This window comes from Trichosurus vulpecula, chromosome 2 (assembly GCF_011100635.1).
Source record: "Trichosurus vulpecula isolate mTriVul1 chromosome 2, mTriVul1.pri, whole genome shotgun sequence".
In the NCBI taxonomy this organism is placed as follows: domain Eukaryota; kingdom Metazoa; phylum Chordata; class Mammalia; order Diprotodontia; family Phalangeridae; genus Trichosurus; species Trichosurus vulpecula.
The window spans coordinates 431,151,453-431,171,103 of NC_050574.1; the positions used below are offsets into that span (position 1 = coordinate 431,151,453).

A 19,651-nucleotide genomic window follows, 5' to 3' on the forward strand; every position below is an offset into this window, starting at 1 on the left:
AAGGAGTAAACACATCCAGGTTAGGTTCTGTTTTAACAACAAGCAGCAAACCCTGGGGTTCGTTGGTTTGAGAGGCTGCCTCAGCCCCAGTCACTGGAACTTTTTACCCCAGGGTAGTAAGGGAAGTCATGCGTTTGAGCCCAGGAAGATTGCGGGAACCTCTCCTGATGTAGAACGCCAGACCCAGCTGTGCTGTGAAGAGCAGTGGGAGCGAGAAGGAACCAACACACGCCTGGTGAATGCAGAAGCAGTGGTGAAGAAAGCCCCTGGTTGTGGACACTTACAGGAGGTTGGAGGTTTGGCTTTGGTTCCAGGCTAAAGGGAACTGAAGATCTGGGGCAAGAGGCACCATTTCCCATACCCCAGGGCTAGAGGTGATTATAAAAATCAAGTTATTACCACAAAAAATTGCATAGGCAAAGGAGAAAGAATCTAACCACAGAAACCTATTACAGGAATAAAGATGACCGAGGTTCATTTTCAGAGGAGGACGTTGAAGTAAAGAAATCCCCAAAGAGCAATGTTAAATGGTCACTTGCCCAAAAAGAATTTATAGATCTTAAAAAAGACTTTAAAAATCAAATGACAGAGATAGAGGAAAAACTAAAAACTAAAATAAAAATAATCCAAGAAAAGCAAGAAGGTTATGAAAGGAAAGTCAAGCAATTAGAAAAGGAGATCCAGAATCTCAAGGAGGAAAATGACACCTTGAAAATTAGAGTTGGGCAAAGTGAAGCCACTGAAATTATAAGAGATGGAGAAATGATTAAACAAAACATGAATAATGAAAAAAAGCAGAGAAAGTGAAACATCTTCTAAGAGAAACAACAGATTTGGAGAATAGATCAAGAAGAGAAAATATAAAAATAATCAGAGTAACTGAAAGTCATGATCAAAAAAGAATCTTGATACAATAATACAAGAAATAATTAAAGAAAATTGTTCTGAAGCATTAGGACAAGGTAGGGAAGTAGAAATAGAAAAAATGCATCGAACACCACTTAAAAGAGATCCTATGAGAAAAACTCATAGGAATATTGTAGTCAAATTCCAAAATCCCCAGAAGAAGGATAAAATATTAAAAGCATCAAGATTAAAACAATTTAAATATGAGGGTACCACAATTAGAATTACACAAGACCCAGCAGCAGAGACATTAAAGGACTTGGAACACAATATGTCAAAGAGCAAAAGACCTGGGGCTCTTACCAAAAATATCATACCCTTCAAATTTCAGTATTATCTTGAATGAAAAAAATGGACACTTGACAAATCCTCAGACTTTCAAGACTTTGTCAAAAAAAATCCCCAACTTAATAGAAGATTTGATACAAGAACTAAGAGACACATAAGGTACATACCAAAGACTGACTATAAGGGATTTACAAGAACACACTGCTTGCCTTTTACATAACATAAAATGTAAAATGTATGTCTAACATTCTTATTAATAATTGTTGAGCTTATAAGAAAGAGAGTGATAAACCTGACTATGATATGAATTTAGAAACAGCAAAAAGAGTAACTATTTTATACAAGAGAGGTGCAAGAAGAAGAAAGGATACAGAGGATTTAGATGGGGAGGAGTGCTGATAGTTCTGGTAACCTACTTTCACTGGGAATGGGTTTAAGAGGGAACAATACATATATATTTAGAAGAGTATAAAAGTCTTCTAAATTTAGAAGAAATATAATGGTAGGGGTTTAGTGAGGGGGGAGAGGACAAGGGAGGGATTTTTAGAGGGGAGAATGAGGGAATAGGTAAAGGGAGTTTAGATTAATGGGATGGGGGATAGGGAAGAGATCCTTAGAGGGGGGAAGGCAAGTAATAAGAAGGCAATGTAGCAGGTAGAAGTAAAGTAGAGGAGGCAGGAAGGATAGGAAACAAAAGATATGTACAAACATAAAAAACAAAGATCAGGAGTAGATTATGTTTGGGAAAGTTTATGTCTATATATGCATGTATATATGTATAAGTGTATGTATATATCTGTATGTATATGTATATATCAAGAAATATCTAAATTATATTGTAGCCTTCTGGGGGGTTGGGGGGAGGGGAAAAAAGAACAAAGTTAAAAAGTGCACAGCAGAGAACAAAAGAGAACACAAGGAAGCAAAGAAAAGATGGACAATTCTCAACACAAGGTGTATGATTTATCATACAGGCTTTCTTGAAATGAAAATTTATTGTTACATATTTTGAATCCTCTGCTATATTCCGCTGCACACGACATGCTTCTTTTTTCTTTCTTACTTTATATTTAAGTTTCAATATTTAAGTTTATGATATGTTTTTGTTTCTTTTCTCTATTTTGTATTTGTGTTCTGGTAAAATAAAATTTAATAAAAAAAGAGTCGGACATGACTGAACAGCAAAATAGGTACAATGGTTGATACTATCAGAGTTTCATTTGTAGCACTGCGTATAACCAGAGTCCTCTGATTTGTAAGTACTTGTAAGCTATAAACAGCTGCCTACAATGCATTAATATTTCAGAAATGGTTTTCTTGTTTTAAATAAATTAACTGTTAATTGTTAAAAGTCATCGAATTCATTTTGTAAGAGAAACTTGAGTAGCCACTGTGCATTTTTTAATTGTAGTTGAGAAATAAAGCTTTTTTTCAGTGTTATCTGCTTGCCTGGATCTTTGCTAAGGGGATACAAATGAACGCTAGCTAGACAGTCACTGCCCTTAAGGGGCTTATATTCTAGTAAGGGAAGGTAACTTTAAAAGGTCCCAGAAAGGGTGGAGAATGCCCTTAATGGCCTTAGTGTGGAAATGAGTGGCTAGATGGGGTAAAAATCTCAGGTGTAAGAGCCTGAGGACCCAGGATCTGAGTCCAAAGTTCCCATGGAGATGGGGAGGAGGTAGTGGTCAAAGTAAAGAAAGCCTAGTGAGATGGCTGGAAATCTTTAATTATAAATTTCTTCAATTATCTTATTAACATAGTAGCTAACCATCCTATATATGATTAGCAACACTCTATACATTATCTCATTTACTAGTGTTTGGGCATCTGGCTCTATTCCTTGGTGGTAAAGTAAAGCTGAGGATAGGAGCCTCAGGCTGCTCATGAAGGTCTGCCATCTTGCTTTGTTGGGTTAGGCTGTAATATAACTGATAAACTGCTAGAAGAGATTTCACCTGTTAAATGTTTTCCTTTCTGTTCTCCTTTAGAAGACTAGAAGGGGGGAGGGTAGAAAAGTAAGGTTTTACTTATCTTTCCTTGGTAAGCATGGGTTGAGCACAATTATTTGCATTTAGTGAATCAACAACCCTAAGCCATGTGGAGCAATAAGGAGGAGTCCATATCAACCTATACAAAAGAAATTCTTAGCTACATAAACACAGAGGGAGTGTAAAGAAGAGGGAAACTTTTGCCTTCTGTGCAATTCTTTCTGTCTTTTAAATTAAGAACGGGAAGAGGAAAAAAATTATCCATTAAATGATTTAAGAGATGCTTTAAGTTTTACATAATGGTTAATTAAAGATCTAGTAAGACTGAGATTGCTCTTCTGTTCTTCCCTCCAGTCCCTTTCCAAAAAGAATAGAGAAAGGAAAAGGCAAAGCCACAAGTACTTATTAAAGGTCTGCTGTGTTTTGAGCAGTGTGCTATGCTCTGGAGAGTCCCTGCTCACTAGGAGTTGTCAGTCTATGGGGAAGATAACCTGGACTATGTACAACTAAGGATAAATTGGAGATAATCAACCTAGGGAAGGCATTAGCATATAGGTAGGGTTTTAACTGGGACTTAAGGAAGCCAAGGAAGTTAAGTGCCAGAAATGAGGAAGGAGAGCATTCCAAGCACAGGACATAGCCACTGAAGATGCACAGTGTCTGGAAAATGGAGTGTTTTATGTAAAGGAACAAGAAGAGGTCAGTGTCACTGGACTGAAAAATATGTGAAGGGAGGTAAGCTGTAAGAGGGCTGGTGTTAAGAAGGGCTTTGAACATTAAAGAGAACATTTTATGTTTGATACTGGAGGTGATAGGGAGCCACTAGAGTTTATTGAGAGAGGGGGGCGGGAGAGAGAGAGAGAGAGAGAGAGAGAGAGAGTATGTGACAGACAGACATGGTTATACCTGACTATATAGTTGAGTGAAGGATAGATTGGAGTAGGGAGAGACTTGTGGTAGGGAAATGAACCAGAAGGATATTACAATATTGTGGCAGTGGCATCAAAAAAGAGAGCATATTCGAGAGATATTACCACAGTAAAACTGAGAGGGCTTAGCAATAGATTGGATTTGTATTGATGAGAAAGTGAAGAGGCAAGGATGACACCTTGGCTGTGAACCTGGATGACTGGGAGGATGATGGTATCCTCTACATTAATATGAAGGGCTTGGAAGGGTAGATAGTAAATTCAGTTTTTTACATGTTGACTTGTATATGTCTATGGGATATTCTGTTTGAAATGTCCAGTAGGCAGTTGGAGATGAAAGATTAGAAGTCAGGAAAGGGATTAGGACTACATAATTAAATCTGAGAATTATCAGCATATAGATAATAATTGAATCCTTAGGAACTGATGAGATCACCAAGTGAAATAATATAGAAGATAAAAAGCCCTAGGACAGAGCCTTAGCTGACAGTCCATTGAGGTGGTGTGATCTGGGTGGAGATGCAGCAAAGGAGACTAAGGAGTGCTATGCTGGTTAGAAGGAGAACCAGGAGAAAGCAATGTCAGGTAAACTAAACTTAGAAAAGGGGCCAAGAGGGAGCCTGCCAAGAGGCCAAGAAGGATGATGATTGAGAAAAGGCCATTAGATTTCGTAATTATGGCATTCCTGTAACTGGAGAGAGCAGTTTCAATTCAGTGATGAGGTTGGAAACGAGAGAGTAGAGTTAAACAGGAAGTGAGAGGAAAGGGAATAGAACCATAAATTTTAGATTCTTATTTAGATTTAGATTTAGACGTTCTCAAGAATGTCAGCCATAGTAGGCAGGAGAGAAGTAGCATGATAGCTATTGGGGAAGACAGTGTACATATTTGGGTATACACAAGACACAAGGTAAACCTTTGTGGGGAAGGCATTGAGCTAATCAGATGTGGGGAAAGGGGTGAACATGGAGAGAGGAATTTGGAAAGAAAGGCCTTGCAAAAGATGAAACTCGATCTGGGTCTTGAAAGAATCCATGATTTCAAGAGTTGGATATGAGGGAGGGTGAGCATTTCAGGCATGTGAGAGAGGCAGATAGATAAAGCATTTTTTAAGTCCCTACTGTGTGTCAGATATTGTTCAAAATGCTGGGGATACAAATACCCTACCCCCGCAAAAGATAGTCCTTGCCTTCATGGAGCTCAAATTTTTTTGAAGAAAGATAATACATATAAGGGAGCTGAGATGGTGGGGAGGGGAGGGAGCAGGGAAAAAGTACCCAGGCCAGGGTAAGGTGAGAGACTAAATCTGGAGAGTCAAGAACTGAGCTATGTTTTAAGCAAGCATGACTGGCATATATACTTCCTCACATGGAGATTTACCCATTGGAAGAGGAGGAAGTGGGATGAAGGTATTGCCAAGATGAGAAGGCTGCAGGGTTAGAGTTGGAGAAGTAGATGGATTTCGCAAGTAATATTGTCCTGAGAAATCATTCAAATGATCCTCGAATGGTCACACAGCTAAGCACAAGAGGTAGCATTTGAGCCTAATTTAATTATTCCTGCCTTTTCCCACTCATTATCTTCTGCTGCTTTGATGGAGATGGGAAGAGAAAGATCTGGATTGATTTGGAACCAATCAGAAGTAGAATAGAAGAACTGAAATTACTTAAGAACAGGAGCACCAAAGTCTTTACTGACCAATGTCCAGGGGTGGGGAACCCCTGAGATAGGCATTTAAATGTTTCATTTTAAGGTTGTAGGCTTCAGTTCGCCGGCTCATTTCATCTCCAGTTGCCTTTTTTTTCATTTCTTTCCTTTATTTTTAGTGCTATATTTGTTTTGTAAGCTTTTATAGAGGAATTTTCTCTGATATTTTTCCTCAAGAATGAACCCCAAATGAGTGGCTAGCCCCTGATCATTTGATGATAGAGAGAACCCTTGATTCCTTGGAGTGGAAATATACAATTAGCCCTTGTTTTAGCTTTTTCGTATCAGTCCTTTTATTAAGAGGCCTAAGAGAGAAGATAGAGTGAATTACCTAGACTATTGATTATGTAAGCCTTGTCTGTCTTGTTAAAATAATATTTCTTGATGACTAGAAGTCATAGACAAATCTCCTGCCTCTAATCAAACTTCTGACTTCTTCTTCATGCTTTCTGCTCATCATTGTAGTTTGAGAAATAAGTTAAAGGTGTAATTTTCTCTGTTTTCTTCCTGAAGTGATGCTATATCCCTAAACTACCCTTCCCCCAACCCCTGCATTTCTAAGAATTCTTTACAGATACAATAAGCAAGATTAATTTTAATAGTTAAAAGTAAATTTAGTAACTTGCATCTGTTTCTTATTTCTTGATTATGATATGACTATAACAGATCATCATGACCTCATTTGAGGTTGCCAAATGGGTAATATTTCAGTGGCTGTTAATAATTATGATTTGAATGGGGTGGCTGAATGCTCCACTAGTATACCTTCTGTTTGCTCTCAGATTAGCCTTGGAGTAATCCCAGTTTTTTCCTATCCATCACCACTAAACCAGTTTCCATTTCACTATGATCCTGAGGAGAGAGGTCAAGTGGAATCAAGGAATAGATAACAGAGGATTAGGACAGTTTGCCTGATTTACTTGCAGGGGTTTAGGAGAGAAGTTATTATTTCGGGGAAGAGAGAAAATGACTTGCTCTTCCCTCCCTAATTTTCAGACCAATTGGTGATGGTAGAAGTAGTAGTAGTACTTAATAGTAGTTTGCGAAATAATGAGCATTAAGTGACAATTTTGGTTCTTTTTGAAATTGCTGCTTTTTATTTCGTATTGCTGTTATTTCTCAATTCTTCTGCACAGCCCCAACCTCCCTTCCCACCCACCCTCCCCCCACCCATTGACATAACTTTCTCAATCTTCTACACCCATAGTTTACTATCTAGTGAACTAGGTGGTGCCATGGATAGAGTGCAAGCCTGAAATCAAGTCTCAGATACCACCTGGCTGTGTGACCCTGGGCGAGTCACTTAACCCTGTTTATCTCAGTTTTTCTCCTCTGTAAAATGAGCTGGAGAAGGAAATGGCAAACCACTCCAGTATCTTTGCTAAGAAAAACCCCAAATCGGGCCACGAGAGTCAGACATGACTAAAATGACTCAACAGTGAACTCTTTACCAAGAGAGGTCCTCTGGGAATAAAACTGTTCTTGACATTTCATCCAAATACTTGTCTTACAGTGTTTTCGTTTACATTATCATGATCTCTGTGTACATTGTATCACACTGCTCAAGCATAATCCTCTAAATAAAATCGTCCCTGGGAGATGGAAGGGAAAGGAGCTGAGTGTTAGAAACTTTACTTTGTCCTTCCTCCTGAAAGAGCCTTTCCCATTTAAAAAAAATGCTCTTACTTTTTTCACTGCAAGGGTTATCCTTAGCTCAATTTCTCCTCCCACCAGCTTCCTGTCCAGTTGCCCAATTTTAGCTTTGCTCATCTATAAAGAGAGGCAACTCCTGCTGTACAGTGTACATAAGGCAAGCCCAGCCCTGGACCATAGGTGTACGCAGCCAGTCTTGGCATAACTCTACATTTCTCAGGGTGGGCTAATTTGCCAAATGGGAGTTTAGAACAGTGTTCAAGGAATGAGTACATTAAAAAAAAAAGCTTCTTGGGTTACATAGTTTCAGTTATTTTCAGACTGGACTCCAGAATGTCTTTCTCATTGGTCTTGTTCTCTTCTCTCAACTGGCCTCAGAAAGGCCAGAATCAATACCGATAAATATTATTATTTATGTAAATTGCTTGCCTAATTTTGCCTAATTACCATTCAGCATAATAACAATATGCATATCATCACATGTTCCAGATTAAGTTTGTTATAGATTTTATTACAACACTAAGCTATTCATTATGTCTTCATAGTTTGTTTCTTACGTAGTTTAGTCATCTCATCATAAATTAAAAGCCAAAAACCCCAAAAGAGTACTTTCTGATGCTTAAAAATATTTTTAAAAGGAGAAGGAAGAAGTTCCAATTAAGAAGTTCCAGTTAAGTCCCTGCTAAGAGGTTTGGGATTTTAAATTATGGTTACAAAATGTAGTGCCCATTTTCTTCTCTCCTTCCTTATTCTCTACTTATCTCTCTTACTTCCTCTTGGCTCTACTTTTCTTACCTTAGAAATTCACAAAACCTTTTAGGGATGCCAAATTTAGAGCCTTGTAGAAAATTCAGAGGGTCTCTAAACTTGGATGGGAAAAAAAATACATCTTTGTTTTCACTAACGTCTAGGAAATATTTTTTTTTCTTCAGTTCCTTCTGTTATTTGAAAACATTGTACCAAGAAGGGGTCTATATACTTCACCATACTATCAAAGGAGTGGGGTGGGGGAGCTATGTTACAAAAAAGGTTTAAAATGGCCTGATTTAGAGCTAAAGGATTATATATCCAATTCCCTAATTTTTGTTTTTTGTTGTTCAGTCATCTCAGTCGTATCTGACTCTTTTTGACCCCATTTGTGATTTTCTTGGCAAAAGTATTGGAGTGGTTTACCATTTCTTTCTCCAGCTCATTTGACAGATGAGGAAACTCAGGGAAACAAGGTTAAGTTACTTGCCCAGGGTCATACACACGGCTAGTAAATATCTGAATTCAGAAAATAGTCTTCCTGACTCCAGGCTTGGTACTACATCCACTTTGCCACCTATCTGCCCATCTTAATTTGACAAATGAGGAAATGGAGCAGTTAAGTGTCTTGCCCATGACCACAGAGGTTATAAATAGCCAAACTTTGACTTGCATGTTCTTGCCTTTGAACCACACTTAATCCCTCCACACGTATCCTAAATAATGGCGGTGAATGACAAGCTTTTTGCACCACGTATTTTATGAGTCAGAGCATGTAGGTTTGAATTCCCCTTCCCCACTTATTATCCATGTGACCTTATATGAGTAGCTTCTCTGGAACCCAATTTTCCCATCTATAAAATGAGGTGGGTTGAGCTGGACTGCAGCTCTAAATCTGTGATCCTGAGAGGATAGATTGAAATGTGGATTATTTAATAGCCTCACAGAACTCTGTGGCTCCACAGCTGTGGATAGGAGATGAGTCCTTGACCAAAAGATGGAACATGATTCTTAAGGTCAACTGTAGCCGTGTGGAGATAACTGTGGTGTACTGGGAAAAGCATTGGATTGTAGTCAGATAATCCCAATTTGGATCATGACTGTTACTTATTTGTGGAGTGTTCTTGGACAAGTCACTTAATTGCTGTACCTCAGTTTCCTCATCTATTACATGGTGATACTATTGGTACCGTTTAGCCCACTGGTCTTTTAAGATAATGTGTGTAAATGTTTCATAAAAGAGAAAGTGCTATACACAATGGCAGATTGTTTTATTATTGTGAAAGTGAGGTTACTCCATTTTCAAAGCCAGATAGGGGAGCTGTATGAATACATGCTCTACTGATGGGAACCAGAAATGGGAATTTTTGGTGAAAACTCTGGTCAGAACTCATTTTGATGAGTAACTGGAAAACTTCAGCCCACACACTTTACAATTTTTGGCTTAAGGCTTACATTTGAATTGCCTCCCTGGCCACCAAGCTTTAGGTCTCTTAGCAACCTTTAATGAGTATTGCTTGAGTTTGCACATTTCAACCAATGATATGCTTCATTAGGCACTCTTTTAAAGGTCCTTCTGAGAGCAGTGTTTTCTTCTGTAATTCCAGAAGCATATTCAGTTTGTCTTAGAAGATGTGTGATGCTGCTCACTGGGAATTTGCTAGCATTATGGTACACATATACACAGGCTTTGTAGAACAGTAAAACTTTTTAGTTCTCCCAAAGTGTCCTTGTTGAAGTGAAATTCCTCAGTACAACTGGATTTGTTTTTTAAAATTCTCCAAGAACAAAAATTGTTTGTAGAAGAAAATTTAAATTACAGTCAATTTATATTCCTTTTAGGGTTAAGATTCTTTGCGAAGTTAAATCTAACAAAACCACTTTTTCATTGTTGATTTCCAGTGATGCTAACTTTTACTGATTCTTTTCTCTTAATCTGAAGAAGCGCATTAAAGTTTAAAAGGTAAACCAAAATAAGCAGTTAATGCCATAGTACATGCTGATAACTAATAAAAGCAGAAGTTTAATATAGACTTCTCAGGATACTGCTGTGATGTAGAAAATTTCTGATTTTATTAGTGAGTGTGAATTCTCAGCATATTAAAAACACGAATTGTTCATGCCTCAGTTTCAAAAGAAAGGAAGGGAAATATGTGTATATATCAGATAGAGGTAGAAGGAAATGGCTTTTTATAAAAACTTCTTGTAAATTTTTAAATTTTTAATGATTTTTATGTCACTTTTTCTAAATATATCCATCCTTATTCTTCTTAGAGAGCCAAAACTTTTCAGAACTAACACACTCACACAATCCAATAGTGTGTGTATATGTATATATGTACATGTACATATATGCATATGTATATATATATATATACATACATAGAGAGAGAGAGAGAGAGAGAGAGAGAGAGTTCTAAAATGAGATAATATTCATAAAGTACTTAGCACAGTCCCTGGCACATAGTAGGTACTTAGTAAATGCTTGCTCCCTTTTCCTTTCTACTTCTACACTTACAGGCCTTCACTTCTCCAGTGAATTAAGGGAGGTGCGTTTTCTCGTCTTGCCTTTGGAAATAAGCTTTGTGATTATAATTACACAGTATTTAGTTAAATTTTTCTTGTTCTTTCCATTTACGTTGCTCATTCTTGTACTTAGATGTGTACTATGTAATATACATTTTCTTGTATTTCTTTGAATCCTTTATATTCTTTCTTTATAGCGAAGTGATATTCTGTTACATTCGTACAATCTTCTTTCCAAAAAATGGTTTTTAATGCTAGTTTTTACATTGGTCCATTTCTTATCTGTCTCCATTTGAAACTTCACTTATCAAAAAGACACAATAGTGCATTAGACAAAACAAATTGACCCATTGCCCATATTTGATGACATATGCTTCATTCCGTACCTGTTGTCCACTACCCTACCACTGAGAGGAATGAGGTCTGTTTTTTCATCAGACATTTTGGAATTAAGATTTGTCATTGCATTGATCAGAATTCTTATCTTTTAATGTTATTTTCCTTTGCATTATAGCAGTTATTTTATATATATTGTTTCTCAGTTCTGCTTACTTTGTTTTGCATAAGTTTACACAGATGTTTGTAAGTTTCTCTGAATTCTTTGTATTCAATTTTTATAGCATAATTATATTTGATTACTTCCCTAAACCACAATTTATTCAGCCATTCCTCAATTGATGAACATCCATTTTGTTTCCAGTTTCTGCTACCAGGAAGAGTTGTGTTAAAACTATTTTTAGCATATATGGAGCTTTTTGTAACTGATCCTCTCTGAATAGGTTTCCAGTAGAGGAAGGACTGGGCCAAGAAGTATGAAAGTTTAGTGACTCTTCTCACACAGTTCTCAATTATTTTCCAGAATGGGTAGGCTGACCAATTCATGGCTGCACCAACAGTATATTAATGTGCCTGTAGTACTACAACTATTTTGGTTGTTTTTTCTCCTTTTTTCTCCCTTATTTTCTCCATTTTGATGGGTATGAGATGAACTACAGAGATGTTTGAACATACAGCTTTTCTTTTTTTTCTTTTTCTTTTTTCTTTTTAGTTTACAACACTCAGTTCTACATAATTTTGACTTCCAGATTTTCTTCCCTCCTTCCCCAAGACCATATGGAATCCGATATGTCTTCTACGTTATAACTTTGTATTGAACTGATTTACACATTAGTCAAGTTGTGAAGAAGAATTATGACCAATGGAATGAATCATGAGAAAGAAGAAACAGAACCAAAAACAAAAAAAGAGAAAAAAAAAGGGAAAAAATGGCGAGCATAAAGTGTGTCTCAATCTGCATTCATACTTAATAGTCCTTTCTCTGGATGTAGATAGCATTCTCCATCGTGAGTCCTTTGGAGTTGTCTTTGCACCTTGTGTTTCTGAGAAGAGCAAAGTCTATCAGAGTTAGTCCTCAGAGAATCTATATATCTGTGGTTGTGTATAATGTTCTCCTGGTTCTGCTCCACTCATTCAGCATTATATCATGTAGGTTTTTCCAGGTTGTTATGAAGTCCATATCATCCCCATTTCTTATAGCACAATAGTATTCCATTACCTTCAAATACCACAACTTGTTCAGCCATTCACCAATTGATGGGCATCCCCTTGATTTCCAATTCTTAGTTACTACAAAATACAGCTTTTCTTTATTGGTAAGTATGATACATAAGGGCATTTTTCTCATTTTATTTGAGAGGCCTCATTTTAAAAAGTCTTTAAAGACAAATATTTTGTGTCAAGAATGATATTTAAAGAACAAGTAATTTTTGTTGCGTTGTCTTCCCTCTTTGTTGTGGTAAAATTAACAGGGCCATAATGTTTAGTCTTCTTTTTTTGTCCATTTTGCATTGCTGGTGTCAGATAATAGTTATTTTCATTTTATTTGGCTTAACTACTACTCTAGAACACCAAAGAGAAAGGTTTCTAATTCCAACTTTTTGGCTTGAATTGATGGCCTCTTGACGCTTTCCATTCTGTTCCTTAATTTTCTTTGAAAGTTTTTTTATATTTATACCTTGTTTTTTCCATCATCTTAATTTTTTTATATATCTCTTCTCTCTTTCCTACCTTGTGAAGAATCTCTTTGTAATAATAACAACAAAAAGAAAGAGGGTAAAAAAGCAGTTTAGTAAAATAAACATATCAGTCATGAATGATAGTATACGTAATTCCATATTCATGCTCCCTTCCCTCTTCAAAGAAGGGATCTCCCTGTTTTTTCTGCTTTTAATCCTTTCAGGTTCTAAATTCGTCCATGATGCTAATGTACTGTTGGTGGAGTTGTAAACTGGTTCAACCATTTTGGAGAACAATTTGGAACTGTGACAAAGGACTATAAAACTGTACATATCCTTTGATCTTGTAATACTACTACTAGGTCTTTATCCCAGAGAGATTTAAAAAGAAAAAAAGGAAAAAGCCCTGTATGTATAAAAATATCTTTAGCAGCTCTTTTGTGGTAACAAAGAATCAAAAAATGAAGGGATGCCTATCAATTGGGAATGGCTAAATAAGTTGTAGTATATGATTTCTTTTGAATACTACTTTGCTGTAAAACATGATGAAGAAGGTGATTTCAGAACAACCCCAGAAGACTTTTAAGAACTAATACGAAGTGAAGTGAGCAGAACCAGGAGAACATTGTACACAGTAACAATATTGTAATGATGATGATCAACTGTGAATGACTCAACTACTCTCATCAATACAGTGATCCAAGACAATTCTGAAGGACTAATGATGAGAGAGAACTAATGAACTAAGTGTAGATTGAAGCATACTTTTTCCACTTTCTTTGTTTTTCTTGGTTTTGGTTTTTGTTTTGGGGTTTTTTTTGGCAACCTGGCCAATGTGGAAATGTATTTTGATGACTTCACATGTATAATTGATACCACATTGCTTGCCTTCTCAATTGATGGGCAAGGCGTAGGAAGGAAGGAGAACATTCCGAGCTCAAAAAAAAATTTTAAATGAACACTAAAAACAAATAAATAATGAATTTGTTTTTGAAAAGTGAACAATTAAAAACTATAAAGTGCATGTAGTCTAGGAGACATACCTTATCTTTAGTTCCATAAGGCAGAAGAGGGAGAGTGATTTTTGAGGTATGGAGTACTGCCAGTTCAGGAAACCAGACTCCAGGTAAGACCAGCTTCGAAGTTACTCGGTGTTGTTTCAGGTTTACAATACTTGGTGCAGACTTTTGCTGCCACTGGTTCACTAATTGAGGTCCTTTCTGGCTAGAGACCCACCCCCACCTCATTCTGTGCCCTAGTAAGTTCTTAGCTCCTCCCTTGAAAGTCATCTGTTCTGCTTTCGCCTTCCCCATTCTGTATTCCTGCTGCCACACTCTGTTCTTTCCTGTTGTTCATTTTTAAATATTTCAGGACATCATTTCTGTCCCTGCCTTGTCCTTTGAGTTGGAAGGAACCTCAGTGGCCATGTACTGTGAGTTAACAGATGAGAGCTCATCCAGACTCTACTGGAACACTTCCAATAAAGGGAACCCAACCATCTCCTGAGATAGCCCATGACAATTTTAGACAGCTCCAGTGGTTGAGAAGTTTTCACTGTCATCAAGCCTACATTTGCATCTTCTATCTGTTGCTTCTTGTTCTGCTCTCTGGAGCCAAACAGAACACGTCTCATACTTCTATCATTTCTAATCTCACCCTTCTGCCCCACCCCACCACCCTCCATCGGTCTTATTTCTAGACTTTTAAGAAACTTCTTTACCATCCTGGTTGTCTTCCTCTGAATGCTGGCATTGTTATCATTGCTCTTCTGCACACAGGATTGCAGTTGTGGTCAGACTTGGGCAGAGTACAGAGAAACTGTCTTCTTTCTTATTCCTGCAACTTATGTCTCTCCTAATGTAGACCACATGACCTTTCTTGGTTGCCACATCATCCTGCTGACTCATTTTGTGATGTCATTGTTACCGAATAGCAGCCAGGATGCCATGAGGCACCCCCACCAGTTTTGGATTATATTTACAAGTGTTTAACACCCCATAGAAAGATCCAATAGAGCATTACTCCGACCTGCTTTCCAGAACTCTATAGTCACTCCAGTTGGGGGGGAGGATGAGGACATTCTTTTAAAAAAAAATTTCAGTTATTCTGTACTTGACAAGCACCAATTAACTTGAATATTTCTGTATGTAGAGATGAACAGAAAAAAGGGATTCTAAATATTAAAACACATTGCCTTTTAAGATATATATATATAATAAATTGAGTATGTAAGTTTTAAAGCTGTCTTGCTTATCTGTGTTTCCAGACTTCTGTTCCCTTCTATGGTTTTTTTTTGAAATAATAATAACTAACATGTATGGCACTTTAAGGTTTACAGAGGACATTACAAATATTACGCTATTTTATCCTTAGAACAACCCTGGGAGGTAAGTGCTATCATTTTTCCCACTTTACAGATGAGAAAGCCAAGGCAGACAGAAGCCAGATGATTTGCCTGGTCAAAAGCTAGTAAGTGTTGGAGTTAATACTTGAACTTAGGTTTTCCTGATCTCCAGGCTGCATTCTATCCACTGTGCCACCTAGCTTCCTGGAAGTACTTTGAAAAAAAAAGTAATTCCATGAACCTCTTATTTCTTTTGTTCCTTTTTTAAATCACTATTACTTAATATCCTTTCTTACCACATCTTCTCCCAAATTAAAAACAATAAAACAAAACAACTCTTGTAACAAATTAGCACAGTAAAACAAATTCATTCATTGGGATAGGTGGTACAGTGGATAGAGTGCGGTGCCCGATGTCAGGAAGACTTGAGTTAAAATCCCACCTTAGATACTTACTAGCTGTGTGACCCTCGATAAGTCACTTAACCCTGTTTGCCTCAGTTTCCTCATCTGTAAGATGATCTAGAGAAGAAAATGTCAAACTATTCCAGTATCTTTGCCAAGAAAACCCTAAATGGAGTCATGAAGTGTCAGGCTGGAATGACTAAACATCAACAATGCATTTTAAGTCCCGCACCTTCTGTGTTAGCAGGTGAATAGCCTACCCCTTTTCCCTTAGAAGAGGTCATTCTGATACAGATAAGCAACATGTTCCTATTCTGGGATCTGAACTCTCAATTCAGTAAACATTTATTTCACACCTTTTACGTATGTGTGTGTGTGTGTATGTATATATATATAGTCTCAACAATCATTTATTTAGTGCCAACTGTATGGCAGGCACTACATTGCTGGGCACTGGGAATACAAAGATCAAAAGAAAGCAGTTCTTGCCTGCAAAGGAGCTTATGTTTTAAATAAGTATATACAAAATGAATAAAAGAAATCTTTAGAATTGGTGTCCTGGCTTTGACAATATAAAAATGCAAAATTCAAGTGTTAATCATACATATGCTGTGATAAATGGGAGTTTTGTAGATATGAAGCTCAGATTGTACTCTGAACATACTGTAAGCAGGCATTTTGCATATTTTACACAAGGTCTAAGCTATCTGAAACTTTAATTTAAAGCAAAATTATCATCATATATATTAACATCTGTAGCATGTTTTCTCAACTAAAATCCTACGAAGCCTTATCATGTAGGTAACACCCTAGGTTCCTGAAGGTTATGTAAACAAAGAATAAACTCAGATAGGTTCTGCCAAACTTTAAACTCTGAGTATGGGCTTCATGGGAATCTATATGTCTCTAGACTAGTCTAGCTTAATTCATGGAGGTTCAAAGACAAAGTGACTGTAAGGTAACTCTACAAGACCATCTACTAAATTATATAAGGGTTATTTGCCATCTTCATTGGTGGAAGACAAAATTATAGATCTTTACAGCAACTAAGGTATTGTGACATTTACCTGAAATGCTTTCCATTCCATTCCCTTAACACATTATATATAGAAAATGATGCCTAATGGGCTTTAGATCACTTTGTTTCAAGGTCTCTGCTACAGCTCTTTTACTTTTCTAAAGTTAAAAATTAATATTTTAGTATATTAAGCATTAAATAGACATTCCTAATAAAAAGTCCAACCATACCCAGCTATGCCTTTATGTTTCAGAATTTTATAGATAAGATAAAAAAGGATATAGAAGGCTTCAGCAGAGAACAGAGTATTTCTAAAATAATATTTTTAAACTTCATTCAGGAATGGGTTGAGAACATAGCTGTAATTTGGGGCTATTGATATTTGCTAGCAAAAAATTCAGTTTTTCTATAAAGAGAAGTGATTTTGAGGAACCTTTAAATAAATGTAATAGATATTTACCTATGTATGCCAAGGTAAAAGCAGTTATTATCATAATAGTTTGGGGTTTTTTATTTGAATACAAAATATATTTTGTGTTATCTATACATGTAAAAAGAATGTCTGACTTGTTAGTAATCTTTCTGAGTCAAAATAGCCAAAGATAACATTAGTGTGTTTATACATGATGGAAGCTTCTCTTTTTAAAATGATGCTTCTGAAAGCAAGTAAGATAATTTCCTTATCCCACTCCCTAAAGCATTCCTGGAGGAAATTGCCATTTGGAAAATACGATGATATACTTATGTGAACATACTCATCTTTGGCCTAGTGCCTGGCACACAGTAAGTTCTATATAAATATTAGTTGTCTTCGTTAGTATTATTGTTATTACGAACCTAATATTTGTTTTGAAGAAATGCTGACATAAATAAGATTTAGAGAACATTTATGTTAATACAATTAATGTAATTATAATAGCAATAGAATATCAAAATACAATTTAAAAACCAAATTGTCATAAGATACTTTTTCATGTCCAATGAGAACTGATTTTGTGGCTGAAATGCATATAGCTGGAAAAATGTTTGTACCTATAACCTAACGTAATAATGTCTCATTAGCCATGGCATGCAAAATGTTTCAAGAGGATATTTTGTCGTTTTTACATGGTATTTACAACTGTAAAGGCTATATCACCACCAAGGTAAACACAAATCAGAATATACAATGTTAAACATTTGCATAGATGGGGAGATTAGTTTTAATTTATTTTAAATGTATGGAGAAATATTTTAACAGGTTTGGGGTTTTTAGACCAAGTCATACAAATTACTTAGAGGCCCGATTGCACACCAAAACCAGGTCCTTTGGGTGGCTCAGTCAAAGATGTAAGACTGCCAGCTGGCTCACAAGAGAAATGACCACTTCTTGGTCCAGGTTTTGCAACATTGCCAGCTTTCAGCTCATCAATTATCTCTTCAATATCCTTGGGTGTCGAAGCTTCATAGTAATTATCATTTATTTGAACCATTGGTGCATTTACACAGGCACCTAAACATTCCACTTATATTAGCGTGAAAAGCTTGTCAGGTGCAGTTTCTCCAGCCTTAATACCAAGCTTTTTCTGAATGGCCTCCAGTACGCTGTCAGAATCTCGAAGCATACAAGGTGCAGTGGTGCAGACTTGAATATGATATTTTCCAACTGGCTTTCGATTATACATTGTATAAAACGTTGCTACTTCATATACTCTCATTGGAGGTACTTGTAAAATTTCAGCAACCTTGTTCAAAGCAGAGATGGGCAACCATCCATTCTGCCTTTGGGCTAAGTCCAGTACTGGAAGCACAGCTGCTGCTTTATGTCCCTCTGGGTAATTCTTTACAATTGCTTCTATCCTCTTGTAGTTTTCTGGTGTGAAATCAAATGGAGTATCTGGGTTATTTTCAGGAGTATCTCTGTGCACAAATGAGGCTCCTCCAGCTTCACTTTGCACAGCTGTTTTGTGTAAGCATCTCATCTGTCTCCCCCAGTGGGCAACGAGACTGGCTGCCACCACCCGGAGTGACTAGGAGAAGAACATGGTGGCTCAGATTCTTCGGCTTCCCCCAGCTGAGTCCGAAGTCCTTGGGCACCTTTTTAACACCTTTTATATATAAAGTACTAGGTAGGCATGGAGATACAAAAGAAAAATAAAACAAAGCAGTCATTCCCTTCAAGATAGGTATAAAACAAGTACATTGATATGTGCATATTAAATATAGAAAATGCTTTAAAGTTAGATAAAGTATTTATTATGTATGTGCCAGCCACTGTTCTAACTTCTGGGATTCAAAAAGAAGAAAACAAGACAGTCTGTACTCAGGTAGTTGATAGAGGTGGAGTGGACCAGAGTGACCTGAGAGGGAGGCAGAACTTCTGATGATATGGCATTTCCAGGCAGGGACTCACTTCCCAGTCATCTAAATGAAGAGAGCACTGAAGACAGGATTAAGTGGGGGTGGAAAATGAGAAAGTCCTTACAAGGAAGCTAGAAATTCTAAGGGGTAGAACTAAGAGGGAATATATTCCAGAACAATTCAGTCTAGATGCCTAGCAAGTGTGAATTAATGTATGAAAAATCGTTTATTAGTCAATATTTAGCTAGATCTCTGCCAAACACTGGTGATATACTTACAAGAGATAGCCCTTGCCTTTGTGAAGCTTACCATATAATGGAAGAAGCTAACACATTGGGGAAGGGTGATTATGAAAGGGTGTTTTGTTCTGGGGAATCCTTGGTGGTCCTAAGGCAGTAGATAGAAGCAGTGATAGTATTAATTTGTTTACTATTGCAGAGCAAAAGATGGAAGAACGAGAATGGAGGTGTCATGTATGTTAGAGTGATAGGGAAGATGGTCCCAGTAAAGAACGGTCAGGGTCAGGCTGGCTAAACATAGGTGACTCTTACCAGGCTGAATAGCAAAGTGCCAGGGTGAGTTCCAAAGCTAAGCAGGGGTTTAGTTGCTCCAGAACACTGTCTTTGGAGGCATAGTTGGGAGGGCATAGCATGGCAGGAAATAAAAGTCTTCTTTTAAAAACTAATATAAGACATCGTGGGGCCTTTATTGAATGGGACTCAAATCCACCAGAACTTCTGAGCCTCTCTGAGCAACAAAAGTCCTTAGAAAGTAGGTGCTGCTGGG

The 19,651-nt window shown here is 37.0% G+C and overlaps 1 protein-coding gene and 1 pseudogene across 1 annotated transcript in view; one reads left to right on the forward strand and one right to left on the reverse strand.

Annotated features, from left to right (window-relative positions):
• PRRG1 (proline rich and Gla domain 1) overlaps positions 1-19,651 on the forward strand; it is a 150,961-nt gene that overhangs the window by 35,986 nt on the left and 95,324 nt on the right. The window lies entirely within an intron of this gene.
• On the reverse strand, positions 17,800-18,549 carry LOC118839344 (annotated as a pseudogene).